This window comes from Microcebus murinus, chromosome 13 (genome assembly GCF_040939455.1).
Source record: "Microcebus murinus isolate Inina chromosome 13, M.murinus_Inina_mat1.0, whole genome shotgun sequence".
Classification (NCBI taxonomy): domain Eukaryota; kingdom Metazoa; phylum Chordata; class Mammalia; order Primates; family Cheirogaleidae; genus Microcebus; species Microcebus murinus.
This window is the reverse complement of record NC_134116.1, coordinates 20,974,186-20,987,673: the sequence shown is the minus strand read 5'-3', so window position 1 is coordinate 20,987,673 and position 13,488 is coordinate 20,974,186. Positions and strand designations below refer to the sequence as shown.

Genomic DNA, 13,488 nt, shown 5'->3' with positions numbered 1-13,488 from the left:
TCATGTCTTGCTCATTCTAGTTCTTCTGGAATAGGACTAGAAATTCTCATCATCCTCAGTGTAACCTCCTCTGGGAAGATCTTCCTGGGCAGTGCAGGGCAGGTCCCCAGATGTCCTAGGTGACCCAGCTCTTCCCCATTTCTTTTTTTTTTCCCCCCTATTGTCATTCTTGTTATTCCAAAACAGATTAATTACAGATTTCAACTTTTCAAATGCAACATCTGGGTAAGTTAGGAATATTCACAGCACCTTGCCCGGGCACCATGCCAAAGAAAGAGACAGTCTGGGCTCACGGGTATCTGCTCTGTGTTGGGGAAATTGAAAAACAACAAGCAAAGGGATAACCACAATCTGGACTTTTTTCTTTTTAAATAAAGCTTGCTTAATTTCTCTTTTCACACTGTGAATTGTTCTTGACTCCTTTTCTCAACATTCATTTCAGTTTTCAGAATTTCCATCCTTCCATAGTTCCATCCTGGAACTAATGTGCTGCTCTCTTGGCTGCCTGCTGGGCTAGCGTCGATTGCCAGCCAGAAATGTCACACTGCCCAAGATGGCTAGGTACTTCAGGGTCTGGAACATGTTGAGCTGAGTCCAGTAGACATACATGAGCCCCAGCATAGCAGCATGTCCCAGATGAAATATAATCGTGGTAGGAGCAAAAGTGAAGTTGGAGACATTGGCACCAATCCAGATCCACAGAGCAAATAGCAGGAGCAATGGCGCGAGGACCAGGGCGGTGAATGTATTGGACACCACCGTGGGGGGCCTCTTCTCAGGCTCTCTCCCCCATTTCTTGCTTCTGGCTCTCAGAATAAGCATAGAATGTGCTGGGAACGCAACAGCCTGAGATAGGGAGGAACTGTCTGGAACATCCCTGGCTTGGTTTCTGTCCCTCCTGCAAGGCTTTAACCCAGTGATCCCAGTTTCCCCCCAGGGCATAAAACCCACAGTGGAGTGCTTTTGGGGTCCCTCAGCTGTGGAGCAATGTGGGGCACATGCAGACGAGAGTCCATGCATCCTGGGCAACCTTCCTGAGCCTTGGGGGACCAGCTGACTGTGAATCCGTGTTGTCTTTGCTGCCTGGCTGTGACTAATGAAAGTTGGTTTGTTTGTTAATAGCTTGTTGTGTGAGTGTTCTGTATCACTCGACTCAGGCAAGCGGCAGAAAGTGCAGCCCGGGATGCAGTGGGTGGAGGTATTTGGACTCCTGTTCCCGGTGGTTGGCGTAGTGATGCTCTTTGCTACCCTCCGTGTAGTGGGAATCCTGCCCTGCCACTGGTAACCAGGGCACGGTGAACCTGCCGCACTGGCATCCCAAACAGAATAAAGGGTTCCTTGCTTTTTATCCCTGTAGTTGTTGGAGGGTTTTTTTGTTCTCCATCTTGGCCATGTAATCCACTAGCCACATTTCAGCCTGTTAATTGTGCGTGTGCGTCCACCCTGCTATGTTGTGAACGCTTTGGGGAGGGGGAACTACACTGTACAGCCTCAGTGCTCAACCTAGTACCTGACGCTTGGGTGCTCAGTGGATGATTTCCAAAGGGAAAAGTTAAAGAACTAAAGTTTGTGGCGGAGAAAAGAGGTTGGAAATATTGGCCAAAATGAGGTGGAGATTTTGCTATCGTCTCTGCTGCTGTTGTCCTCGTGTTGTTTTTCGCTTGGATTTGAACCGTCCATGTCCATTCTATTGCTCTTTTTTTGAGACAGAGTCTCACTCTGTTGCCCGGGCTAGAGTGCCCTGGCATTAGCCTAGCTCACAGCAACCTCAAGCTCCTGGGCTCAAGCAATCCTCCTGCCCCAGCCTCCCAAGTAACTGGGACTACAGGCACGCGCCACCATGCCCAGCTAATTTTTTCTATATATATTTTTAGTTGGCCAATTAATTTCTTTCTATTTTTAGTACAGACGGGGTCTCGCTCTTGCTCAGGCTGGTTTCGAACTCCTGACTTTGAGAGATCGGCCTCCTAGAGTACTAGGATTACAAGCGTGAGCCACCTCGACCAGCCCACTCTATTGCTCTTTACTGTGCTTCAGACCTGTGTCTGTTGGTGGTCTCTGCATCAGTCTCCTGATTAGTCGCATGCTATTCTCAGAGGCAGTTTGTTCCGGCAGCCTCTGATGTGGTCTCTAGGAGAACATTCTTGCCCAGTCTCTGCTATCCTAGCATCCTCTTGCTCAAAACCAGAGCTTCCTGAGATGCCTGTCTCCTGTTTGTGGCATCTACTTTTCTCCTTTTCCATTAGAGGGTCACATGTTATTCAGCACAAATAATGCTGGACATTGGCTGAAGGCACGTGCCATTATTACTTAAGCTTTGCATCTGGGGTTATCTGCAGAAGTCCAGTCATTCTTGCAATGTCTCCGTACTTCTCTTAGTTTATCTCTTTCTGTCATTTAGAAGTGACTCATGTTCACATTTTACCTCCCCTTCTAGACTGAGAATTTCTTTAGAAAAATAAAAGAAATTTTTCATTTTAGAGAATTTTAAAAACATGCAAAAATACGGAGAAGAGTATAAACTCTCATGGTCTGCGTGTACTCATGGCCTCTCTTGTCATATCTGTACTCCCATTGCCCATGGTTCTAATTTTTTTTATTGTGGTATAATATATATAAAGTATAATTTACCATTTTAATCATTTTTAATTGTACAGTTTAGTGGTACTAAATATGTTCACATTGTTGCACAACCATCACAACCGTCCAACTCCAGAACTCTTTTTTTTTTTTTTTTTACTATTTTTTTTTTTGGCATATTATGGGGGTACAGATTTTAAGGTTTCAATAAATGCCCATTTCCCCCCTCAGAACTCTTTTTATCTTGCAAAATTGAAACTCTGTCCCTGTTAAAGAATAATGCCCCATTTTTCCCTCCCCCTGCACTTAGTAACTCCCATTCTACTTTCTGTAGCTATGAATTTGTGTAAGTGGGATCACACAATATTTATCCTTTTGTGTCTGGTTTATTTCGCTTAATGTTTTCAAGGTTCATCCATGTAGTAGCATGTATCAATATTGCTAATATTATTTTCAAGCAAGTTCCACCTATTATTCAAGTTCATCCAGAAATATCTTACTACGTATCTCTAAAAGATAAGGATATTTTAACAAAACCACAATACCAACATCACACCTAAAAATAAACAATAATTCCTCACTACCATAAAGTACTCTTTCAGTGTTCAAATTTTTAATTGTCTCATAAAGCATAGATAGATTAGCCACTGTTCTTCAGTACAGGAAATCCCTGTCTAATCTGTCCTGAAAACCTCCTCTGCATGGTAGCTGTGTCTTGTACACAATAAATGCTGTCATATGACATTTCACCAATAGGTGGCACAAATAATGACATTTCCTCAATCCACTTGGCATTTACACAAGAGAAAACATTTGCATGCAGTTGGCAATTATAGGTGAATATATGAACACAGACATTGTAAATAGTCTGTTTGCTCTGTGTAACATGCATAAAACCTCAATACATTCTAATTTAGGGACAATGATTGATGTCAGGCAAACTTTCTATTTGTCTTAAATAAAGGGAACATAGAAACCTCATTTCTGTATATTGAGGTTTACCTCTACAATAACAACATCTTCAGTGTTAAATATAATAACTGAAGTCGCTCATGTTTATATATTCTTCTGTTTAATAAAAGAAAAAGCAAATTGGATCTACTTGTAGAGTTGATTTATGTGTTAAATGCCCATTGCAAATGTATTGTCTGAATTGTATTGTGCGCTTATCTCTGCATAAAAGTTTCTTTTCCAAACTTCCTCTGGCATGTTCTGAAGAACGAAGAGTCTTAGGATGGTGGATGTGGATGGAATCTCTAAGAACATCTAGTCTAGCGCCCTCATCTGACAGAGGAACAGACATGAAATCTCATCATGAGATCACATAGCGATTGGACGACTTTTTGTGCAATTTGCTATTTTTCTGCCATCCATCTCCCCTTCTCCCCTCCACCCCTACTCTGTAATAAGCACCAACTATTAAAAATGTCTACCTGGTTGGTAATAATTACTATTTCATTTTAAAATCCAAAATTGTGCAATCAATTCTGCCTCTTCTGTCCTTTTAATATAGTCAGCGAACATTTCTTGGGTATGCCTACGGCCAAGCAAGATCTTTTTGTTCTCTTGTTCAACTGGGCCTTTTATGTGAGTTCCCATCTTGTGATTTCCTGGAAAGAAATTAAGACCGCTTCCGGAAATCACCCTGTATTGAATTTCTAATGGGCAGCATATAAGACACTTTCCAGCCCAGATGACACAATAATTCTGTGAGTCATTTGTTATCCCATCTGCTTGCATTCAAATTAACACTTAATGCTGGAATGTCCTTTCTGTTCTTAAAATCATCTCCTTTGTCCAGGGCAGGTCCCTAAACGCTGCTCTTGAAAGTTAGTTCTCACCAGATTTGCCCCAAGAACAACTTCCTCATATCTTCCCCTAATCTTCCCCAGATGTTTCAGAATATCTGGGCTCTTTCCCCTGCAATGGCACTTGGCTGTAGCCCTCTGCCCAGTCTTTCTCAGGCTCTGCCTGTGTTGCCTCTCTCCTTTTGGTCTCAACTACCTTTGCCTGTACAACCTTCTGACTCCACTGGACAGTTACATCCCACCTGGAAAATAAGCACGCAGTCACACCTGAGGCATGTGCTTTACTTCCAGTTGTACCTTCCAAGTGCGTCCTTTGATATGTTCATAAGCGGGAAACGTTCCACAGTCCAAAAAGTTTGAGAAGCAATTGGTTAAACAAATTTAAATGGCTTCCTTTCCCACAGGACTTTTCAGAACCTTTGATTTCCTAATAAGCATCATCAGTCCGTTAAGATAGGGTGAGGGTACTACGTGGGGGCATTTTCCAGACTGATTTTGTTAGAAAGCACAACGCCTTGTCTTAGTCTGCTCAGGCTGCTATAACAAAATACCACGAACTGGGTGGCTTAAACAACAGATATTTATTTCTCACAGTTCTGGAGGCCGGGAAGTCCAGGATCAAGGTGCTGGCAGATTCAGTTCCTGGTGAGGACCCTCTTCCAGGCGGGTTGATGGCTGTCACCTCACTGTGCAGTTATGTGGCTGAGAGTGAGTGACTCTGGTCTGTCCTCTTCTTCTTCTGATAAGGGCACTAATCCCATCATGGGGGCCCCACCCTCATGTCCTTATCTAAATCTAATTACCTCCCAAAGCTTCCACCTCCTAATACTATCACATTGGGGGTTACAGCTTCAACATACGGCTGTTGAGAGGATTCAAACGTTCAGTCCTTCATACCCCTTTCATTTCCCATCGCATAGTCTGGTCCTGTGTTCTATGCAGTGTACATTGGGACACGTACCCAGTGCCGGCTCTGACGTCAGAAAACAGCCTTCCTGAATTCGGTCCCAATGCCACCACTTCTTAGCTGTGGGACGTGGGCAAGTTTCTCTATATTCCCCTCTGGGTCAGTTTCCTCAGCTGGAAAACAAGGATAATAAGAGATTGTAGTGAGGATTAAATGCGTTTATACAGAGCAATACGGTGCAATACACAGTAAGCACTTGAAACAATGTCAACTACAATCATGAAATATTAGTATTAATAATTAATTGTAGGCCGGGTGTGGTGGCTCACGCCTGTAATCCTAGCACTTTGGGAGGCCGAGGTGGGCGGACTGCTCGAGGTTGGGAGTTCAAAACCAGCCTGAGCAAGACACTGTCTCTACTAAAAATAGAAAGAAATTAATTGACCAACTAAAAATATATATACAAAAAATTAGCTGGGCATGGTGGCACATACTTGTAGTCCCAGCTACTCGGGAGGCTGAGGCAGTAGGATCACTTAACCCCAGGAGATTGAGGTTGCTGTGAGCTAGGCTGACACCACGGCACTCACTCTAGCCTGGGCAACAAAGTGAGACTCTGTCTCAAAAATAAATAAATAAATAAAAATAATTAACTGTAGGCCTGACACAGTGGCTCAGGTCTGTAATCTTAGCACTCTGGGAGGCCAAGGTGGGAGGATCACTTGAGCTCAGGAGTTTGAGACCAACCTGAGCAAGAGTGAGACCCCATCACTACAAACAAAAAAAAAAACCTGTATAATTAATCCATTGTAGCAGTTATTGGCAAACATATTAGTAGCGAATAACACGTTATTTGGCAGTATTTAATTTCTCTTTTGGTTGAATATTGAATTTTACAAATGGGTTAGGGCCAAGCCTCTGTTTTAGGTCACAGGCTCACCGAAAGAAAACTGCAACCGGATCTGCTCTGTTGCAGCGAGCAAGAGCCAGGGACCAGAAGCGGGGTGGCTGGGGCTTAAGGGAGAGGGGGCCATTGAGCCTAGCGCCAGGATTCGGTGCCAACCACCCCGGCCCTGGCAGGAAGCAGGGCTGTGACTCTGCAAAGGACAGAACAGCCACACGTGCGGGGTGGCAGCCCTGCCCAGCCCCCCAGCTTTGTGCAGATAGGTTCAGACTCGTGGAAGCACCATCTCTGAATGCGCGTCGCAATTACACATTCACATCTATCTTACCAAATAATCAGAACGGTGAAACTTCAACACCACTGTCCCTGCAATTTCAAGGGTTTAAGGGGTCTCTTTGTGTAACAGGCAAGGGATTAGGGCCAGCCGGGAAATCCAAGTGTTTGAAACCTGTTCAGCGCTTTTGCAGCCAAGGAGTAAGCTGCCAAACATTTTTCTCTCAAAAGAAAATAGGCTGCTGAATACTAGAAAGGGAAAGTCTGAAAAAAACCAAAGAACAACATGGAGGGAATGTCTTAAGAAAAGTGAAATGATGGTGTTGAACTGAAAGGTTAAGAACATTGAGACATTAAACTTAAATGAATATATTTTTAAAACACAACAAGGAGAGAAACAGACCACAAGACGATTTTAAAAAGCCAACCAAGGGAACATTTTTCAGCCTATTAACTTCTAGATTTAGGAAAACAAAGACACAGACGGATTCTTTGTTACAGATCCTCGGAGCACTCAAAGAGTTACGGAGTCAGCTCTTCTTGAGAAATGATCTGAAAGGTCAAGGTTGTGACCATTCTCATCTCCCAGTATCATTACCCTGCCTTCCCATTGTCATTTCACAGAATCCTCCTGGGATCTATAATGCCAAAGTCCAGATCCTCATTACTTTAGATCCGCCTCAAGTAGCATCCCAGTAGAAAATATTCCAAAGAGAACTTAAGCTTCCAAGTTACATGCATGATGTGTATATGGGCAATATATTCTTTTCCTTTAAAAACATTGTTAATTGTGGCAAAATTAAAATGCACATGACATAAAATTTAGCCTCTTAACCACTTTTAAGTGTACAATTCAGTAGTGTTAAGTATATTGACATTGTACAACCAATTTCCAGAACTTTTTCATCTCACAAAACTGAAATTCTGCACCCATTAAACAGCTTTCCATTTCTGCCTCCCCCAGCTCCTGGCACCCACCATTCTACTTTTTGTCTCTATGAATTTGACAACTCTAGGTAACCCATAAAAGTGGAACCATACAGTATTTGTCTTTTTGTGACTGGCTTTGCACTTAGCATAATTTTAAAGGTTATAATTTTGAGGTTCATCTATGTTGTAGCATGGGTCAGAACTAACTTCCTTTTTAAGGCTGAACAACTTTCCATTGTATGGATAGACCATATTTTGTCTGTCCCTTCATCTGTCCATGCAGAAGTGACATGATCCGATTTGGGCTTTATCAATGTGACTCGAATATGGAGCATAGATTGGAAGATGGTGAGGCTAAAGACACCTGCCTAGATAATTAGGCAGTTTTTGTGGAACTCCTGGGGAAAAAGTGCTGTGGCTTCAATGGAAGGCAGTAGCAGTGGCAATTGGGAACAGGTACTAAAGATATTAAGCCGACTGATCAGATGTGGGTGATGAGGGAGATAGAGAACCAGAGATGACTCCCACGTTTCTATTTTGGGTAACTACTTAGATGACAACCAAGATTTGTAATGTAGGAGAAAAGGCAAGTTTTGGGAGAAGAGACCATGAATAAGGTATTGGACATGCTAGAACTGTTTACAATGGCAGGCATATGAAGGTCAGCCACTCCACGTGACCATAAAGATGGACCTATATACCTTTAACAGGGAACTGGCCCAGGAAGCAGATCTGACATCCTTCCATGAAAACTGAGTGCAATGAGATTACCATTAAGATTCCTTAATTCAGAGGTGAGAGGCGGAATATCTACAGGCAGTGTCAAAATTCTTTAAGAATTGGCCGGTCGAGGTGGCTCACACCTGTCATCCTAGCACTCTGGGAGGCCAAGGTGGGCGGATTGCTCGAGGTCAGGAGTTCAAAACCAGCCTGAGCAAGAGTGAGACCCCGTCTCTACTATAAACAGAAACAAATTAATTGGCCAACTAAAAACATATACAAAAAATTAGCCGGGCATGGTGGCGCATGCCTGTAGTCCCAGCTATTTGGGAGGCTGAGACAGAAGGATCGCTTGAGCCCAGGAATTTGAGGTTGATGTGAGCTAAGCTGACACCATGGCACTCTGCTCAGGGCAACGGAGTGAGACTCTGTCTAAAAAAAAAAATTCTTTAAGAATAGTTTTAGATTTGCTTCAACAAACAGAGAAACAAGTGACTGGGCAATATAGCAAAGCTACAATAATTTTACCTTCATAAAAATGTTAGGAGTCAGACAGAATAAAAACAGATTTTTAGCATCTTAACTTAGCACTCATATAGTACACAGCTCTAAGCAACTGTACCTTCACGTACAAATGTAAAGTGAGTGATTCCAGTCCTCTCTACACTTACCTCTCCCCCATGATTTTCATCTTCTTGATGGTCATTGGTGGTTTCCTGCCACCATCATCTTTGTTGCTCCACCTGACTCCTTACTAGTTCCTTCTGCCCCACTCCAATCAATCTCCTTTCTCTTCCTCACACACAGCTACCATAATAGTTTCCTGGTTGTAAAATACACTCCTTCCAGTGGCAAATGTTTAACAGCTGCTGAATAGGGGCCAATATGTAGTGTTTGCCGATTTCTGTGGTGTAAACACTCCCACCTTGGCTGATTCCAAACTATTAATAGCAACATGTTGTCACTCACTTCTCAAAATTAACAGTGGGAAAGCTCTCTTGAGCTTCTTTTTTTTCCCCTGTGGATTTAGGATGTTCAATTGTTCGTTGTTACGTGGATGGATTGTATAATGCTGAAGTCAGGCTTTTCAGTGCTTTGGCAAATGGGTTCCGCACGCCAATAGACAAGAGTCACACTGAATGTGGTGATGTTCCTTCTCCTTTTATCTCAGGGGAAAAACTGGAATGAAATGGAGAATCTGGCTTGCAATTGAGGACAGTTGACAAGGGAGGAAGCTTGGACGTTTCTGCCTTTGAGTTTTGCATAGCCCAGCCAATCTTCCACTTCTCTGGCAGCCCAGATGGTTACCATCTCCCCACCTAACAAGCACTCCCCTCCTTTGAGAAGCCTGGGTTTGTCTAGACTATGTTAATATTTATAAATTCATTCCTTACTTTGCCCTTTTGCAGATCTTTATATTTTGCACAAGGACTTTAGTTCTTTGTGGTAGCATCAATTAGATACTGTTTGTTTTCTGTTCTCCCAAGTTGATAGTAAACTTCTTATGGGTAAAGACTTTATCTGTACACACAATTGATTCTTGATCCTTTGATTGCCGGCTTATTTCTTAAGCCCTTCTCCAATTTGCCTTATCCTAATCTTTTCTAGGCCCTGCATATTTGGATTGATTTTATGGCTTAATTATATACAAAATATCTATATAATTTCATATATAATGTTGGAGACTAAGACCCTTCACATTCCAACGACTTGCCCTACCCACGGGCCTCCTCCTCGTCAGGGAAAATAGCACCCAGCCCCCCAGCTATAGTTCCAAGAAGAATGCATTCCATGCCATGCTTGCTCCAGGGCATGCCACCTGCAATTGTTCCCAACCCCCTGCCAGGTTGGGGTTGAGTGATCCATCACAAAGAGCTTCCGGTGCCATTGGGATGCTAATTGGGGCTAATTAGCCCACAGGAAAGCCTCATCATTCCCCCATTCTATTTTTCTGTTTCTACTTCCTTGTTTTCTGTATATAAAACCTACTAAAAATCCAAGTAAAGTAGACCTTGACAATCATTCGCTTGGTCTCGTTTCTTTCTCTCGCTCATCTCTTTCAGGCACGGTCCCCCTTGCCCCCGCGAGTAACAGAAGGTCCCGCGGGTCTAGACAATATAATATACATGTTCTGTCTTATTTACTATGAAAACTATTTTTGTAATCATATAAAATGTGTTTGCACAATAACAAAATCTTTCAATATTGATAAATCATAAATTATGTTGATAAGAAATTAAATGATAAGAAAATGCTGGTTTTTTGGAGACTTACCTCCATTGCTGAACACTATCTGAGATCAGTTATTCAAGCCTCTGTCCTCCAAGTATAAAACAAAAGTAATAAAAAAAAACCAAAAAACTTCAGGGTGTGGGAAAGGCTCTTTAAGCAAAAAAAAATGTAAAGCAGTTCAATGTTAATATAAAAGTAGTCTATGAATATGATGTATTTGTCAGGCATAAGAATATTCTAGAAAATAGAAACATTTTTCATTGCAGGGATCATTTTTTAAAGCTCAAAGACTCTTGGAACATCTGCAAAATTTAGGATTTGCCAGCCAATTTTACAAGAACCTTGTCCAATCTTTTCATATGTCGAAAAGTCAGTCAGCTGTAAGAACCAAAACAGCATTCAGTAAAGTGAGATACTATAAATACAGATTAGCATCTTCTGTCCAAGCCCTTGTGGGATTTTTTTCAGGTGAAAAAGCAAAACCTATGATAGGATGGCAGAAAGCAAAAAAGGAAAGAGAAAAAAAAAAAAAAAAAGATGCCTAAACCAAGGAGAGCTTTCAAACCTACATCTGTTTATTAACAGAAACAAGTGTTGAGAAGCGTGAGTGATGTGAAGAGAACTGGTTTCACGTAAAAGTGTGTCTTTGTGAAAGAGTTTTCTGCAGTAGGCAGAGGTGAGAGAAAGAGGAAAGGAGGGATTATCTCTTTGGTGTTTCAGACCCAGGCCAACCACATAACGAGGAAGAGTCCTCCTGTGTAAAAATTCACTCTCCTTTTTGGGGGTATTTGTTTTTTGTTTTTGTCTTTGTCTTTGTTTTTGATGTCAGTGTGAACAATGTGTTTGGTCAACTGGTGACAAGGCTTGAGAGGGAGAGATGGAAGAATGGGGGGACGGCGACTATTTTCACTTCCTTTGAGGTAGGTGATTTCAGCCAAGGACAATAAGTTTGTGCCACACAGGATGTTGTCCTGGGAATTTTCCAGGGGCTTAGGGCAGTTCCAGCTGCAGCCCTCTGCCACCATCTCCAGGACACCTGATACTCTCTCCTCTCTGCCACGTCCACCACCCTGCCTGTGCTTTCAGGTGGGCTGGCCCACTGCGCTTCTGTGCCTGGGCTTAGCGTCTCTGTGGGCTTCCTTAGGAGAGTGGACTGAACACAACAGCAGAGACTCCAGCTGTTCACCCAAAGAAAGTACCAGAATTTTTTGTTTGTTTTTACCAATACCTGTTACACAATAAATGTTTTATTAACTTAAATTTGGAACTTTCCTACCATTGTAAAAAAGGCCTTGATAATCCAAAATCAAGAGCATTATTTATTATTTGCTAAATATTTACATATCCACCGTCTGGTAGACACTGTGCTGATCGGTGGTGGGCAGTGATGAAGGAGAAACTTTATATTTCACATAACAAAAAGCAGGATGTGTTCCATGCTGAAGATAGGCCTATTTTTTGATTAACAAAAAGACCACAAATCATTTCACTTGAGGAGTTCAAACTATAAACTCGTCCCACTTCATACCATAGATGCCCATTTAACTTGCATACACTTCTAGACCTTTCTTCTTCCACACTCTTCTTGCTCAACATCCTCTCTCCTTCTTGGCCTTCTGAGTTTTAAAAACAGTGAAATAGAGTTTTTTCCCTGAAATAAGAAATTAATTTTTTTTTTAACTCAGGAAAGCTAAGAAAATGAAAAGGCTGTGAAAAGAAATACCCTTGTGTGTGGAATGAGCTCTTAAAATTAATTCATAAATATTAATATTTATTGGATATGCTGACAAGAACTGGGCTAGGATTGAGGAGACCTTCCCTCAGGGAGCTTATGTTGAAATCTTGTCTATAAGCTTTAAAGACACACATGAGAATAAATGCACAAATACACATCTGACAGCTTTGCACAGATGCCATGAAGGAAGAAAGCAGCCCCATGTGGTAGAGAATCACACAGCCACATGCTGGAGCCAGTGGCCCTCACTCTCGAGAGCTGACTGTTGCATTTCAGAGATCTCCCAGCCTACTGACTTCACATTGCTAGCTTGAAATCAGCGGTGGGAGAAGTATTGACACCACAGGAGTAAGCAAACGCTAACAATCAGGGGTTCCCCCACCTGCCGCCACCCCCCACCCCTATACCAAGAGCCGGTTGTTAAAGTTTACCAGCACACCACTGATAATGGAGTAGAGGAATTGGGCTGGTTTTTTATTTTATTTATTTTTATTATTTTATTTATTTATTTATTTTCCTTCCGTGACATGATTCAGGAAAATTTTTATTTTTTATTTTCTTATTTCAAGAAAATATGAGAGTGCAAACATTTTGGTTGCATTTTATCGGGCTGTTTTTTAAGTAGAGCGGTGGGAGACACCCTGTCTAGGGAGATAACACTTAAAACAGACCCCGAAGGTTTAGAAGAGTGGAGTAGAAAGTGTTTCAGGCAAAAGGATGCCTAAGTGCAAAGGCATTAAAAGCAGGTGGCCTGCAGGGACTTCCAGGACTTGTCAGAGGTGAGGGTGGTTAGAGAGCAGCGAGCTAGGGGGCAGAAGCCAGACGACATGCGACCTGTGGAGCAAGTATCGTGGGGCTCTGTAGGTCAAGGCCGTGTGTTTCGGTGCTCAGTCAAGAGACATGCAAGGGTCTTAAGCAGGTTGGGGGCGTGTGTGACATGATTTGATTTGTGTGTTAAGAGGCCCCTGGGTAAAGAATGAATTTCACGGCGACAGGAGCAGGCGGAGGCCACTGCAGAGTCTCAGGTGTGAGATGGTGTCCCACGGACTCACGTGGGTGGTGCTGAGGCTGGAAGAGCAGAGAGAGACCTGAGACACACAGTGGAAGACAAACCGGCAAGGGACTTGGCTGGAACTTGAGATCATCACTAGCATTTTTTTTAAAGAAAGAAAAATGTCACACACAGAACAGAATGACTGCCTTTGGTGGCTTGAACGTGTCTTTCCTAAAGGTCCTTCCCCGCCGCTGCCCACCTTCCCTGTGTCCCGACACTGTTACCCTCTGATCCCGTGCCCCAGGGAAGTGGCTCCTCGTGGGAGCTCGGGTCCCTTGGTGGTGGCTTGCAGAGCGCATGCGCAGAGGAGGGAGCGCCACCTGCTGAAACCCGGGGCCTTGATGC

The 13,488-nt window shown here is 42.8% G+C and overlaps 1 protein-coding gene across 2 annotated transcripts in view; it reads left to right on the top strand.

The window, feature by feature from the left end:
* Positions 1–13,488, top strand: part of CLDN10 (claudin 10) — a 125,963-nt gene that overhangs the window by 40,936 nt on the left and 71,539 nt on the right. The window lies entirely within an intron of this gene.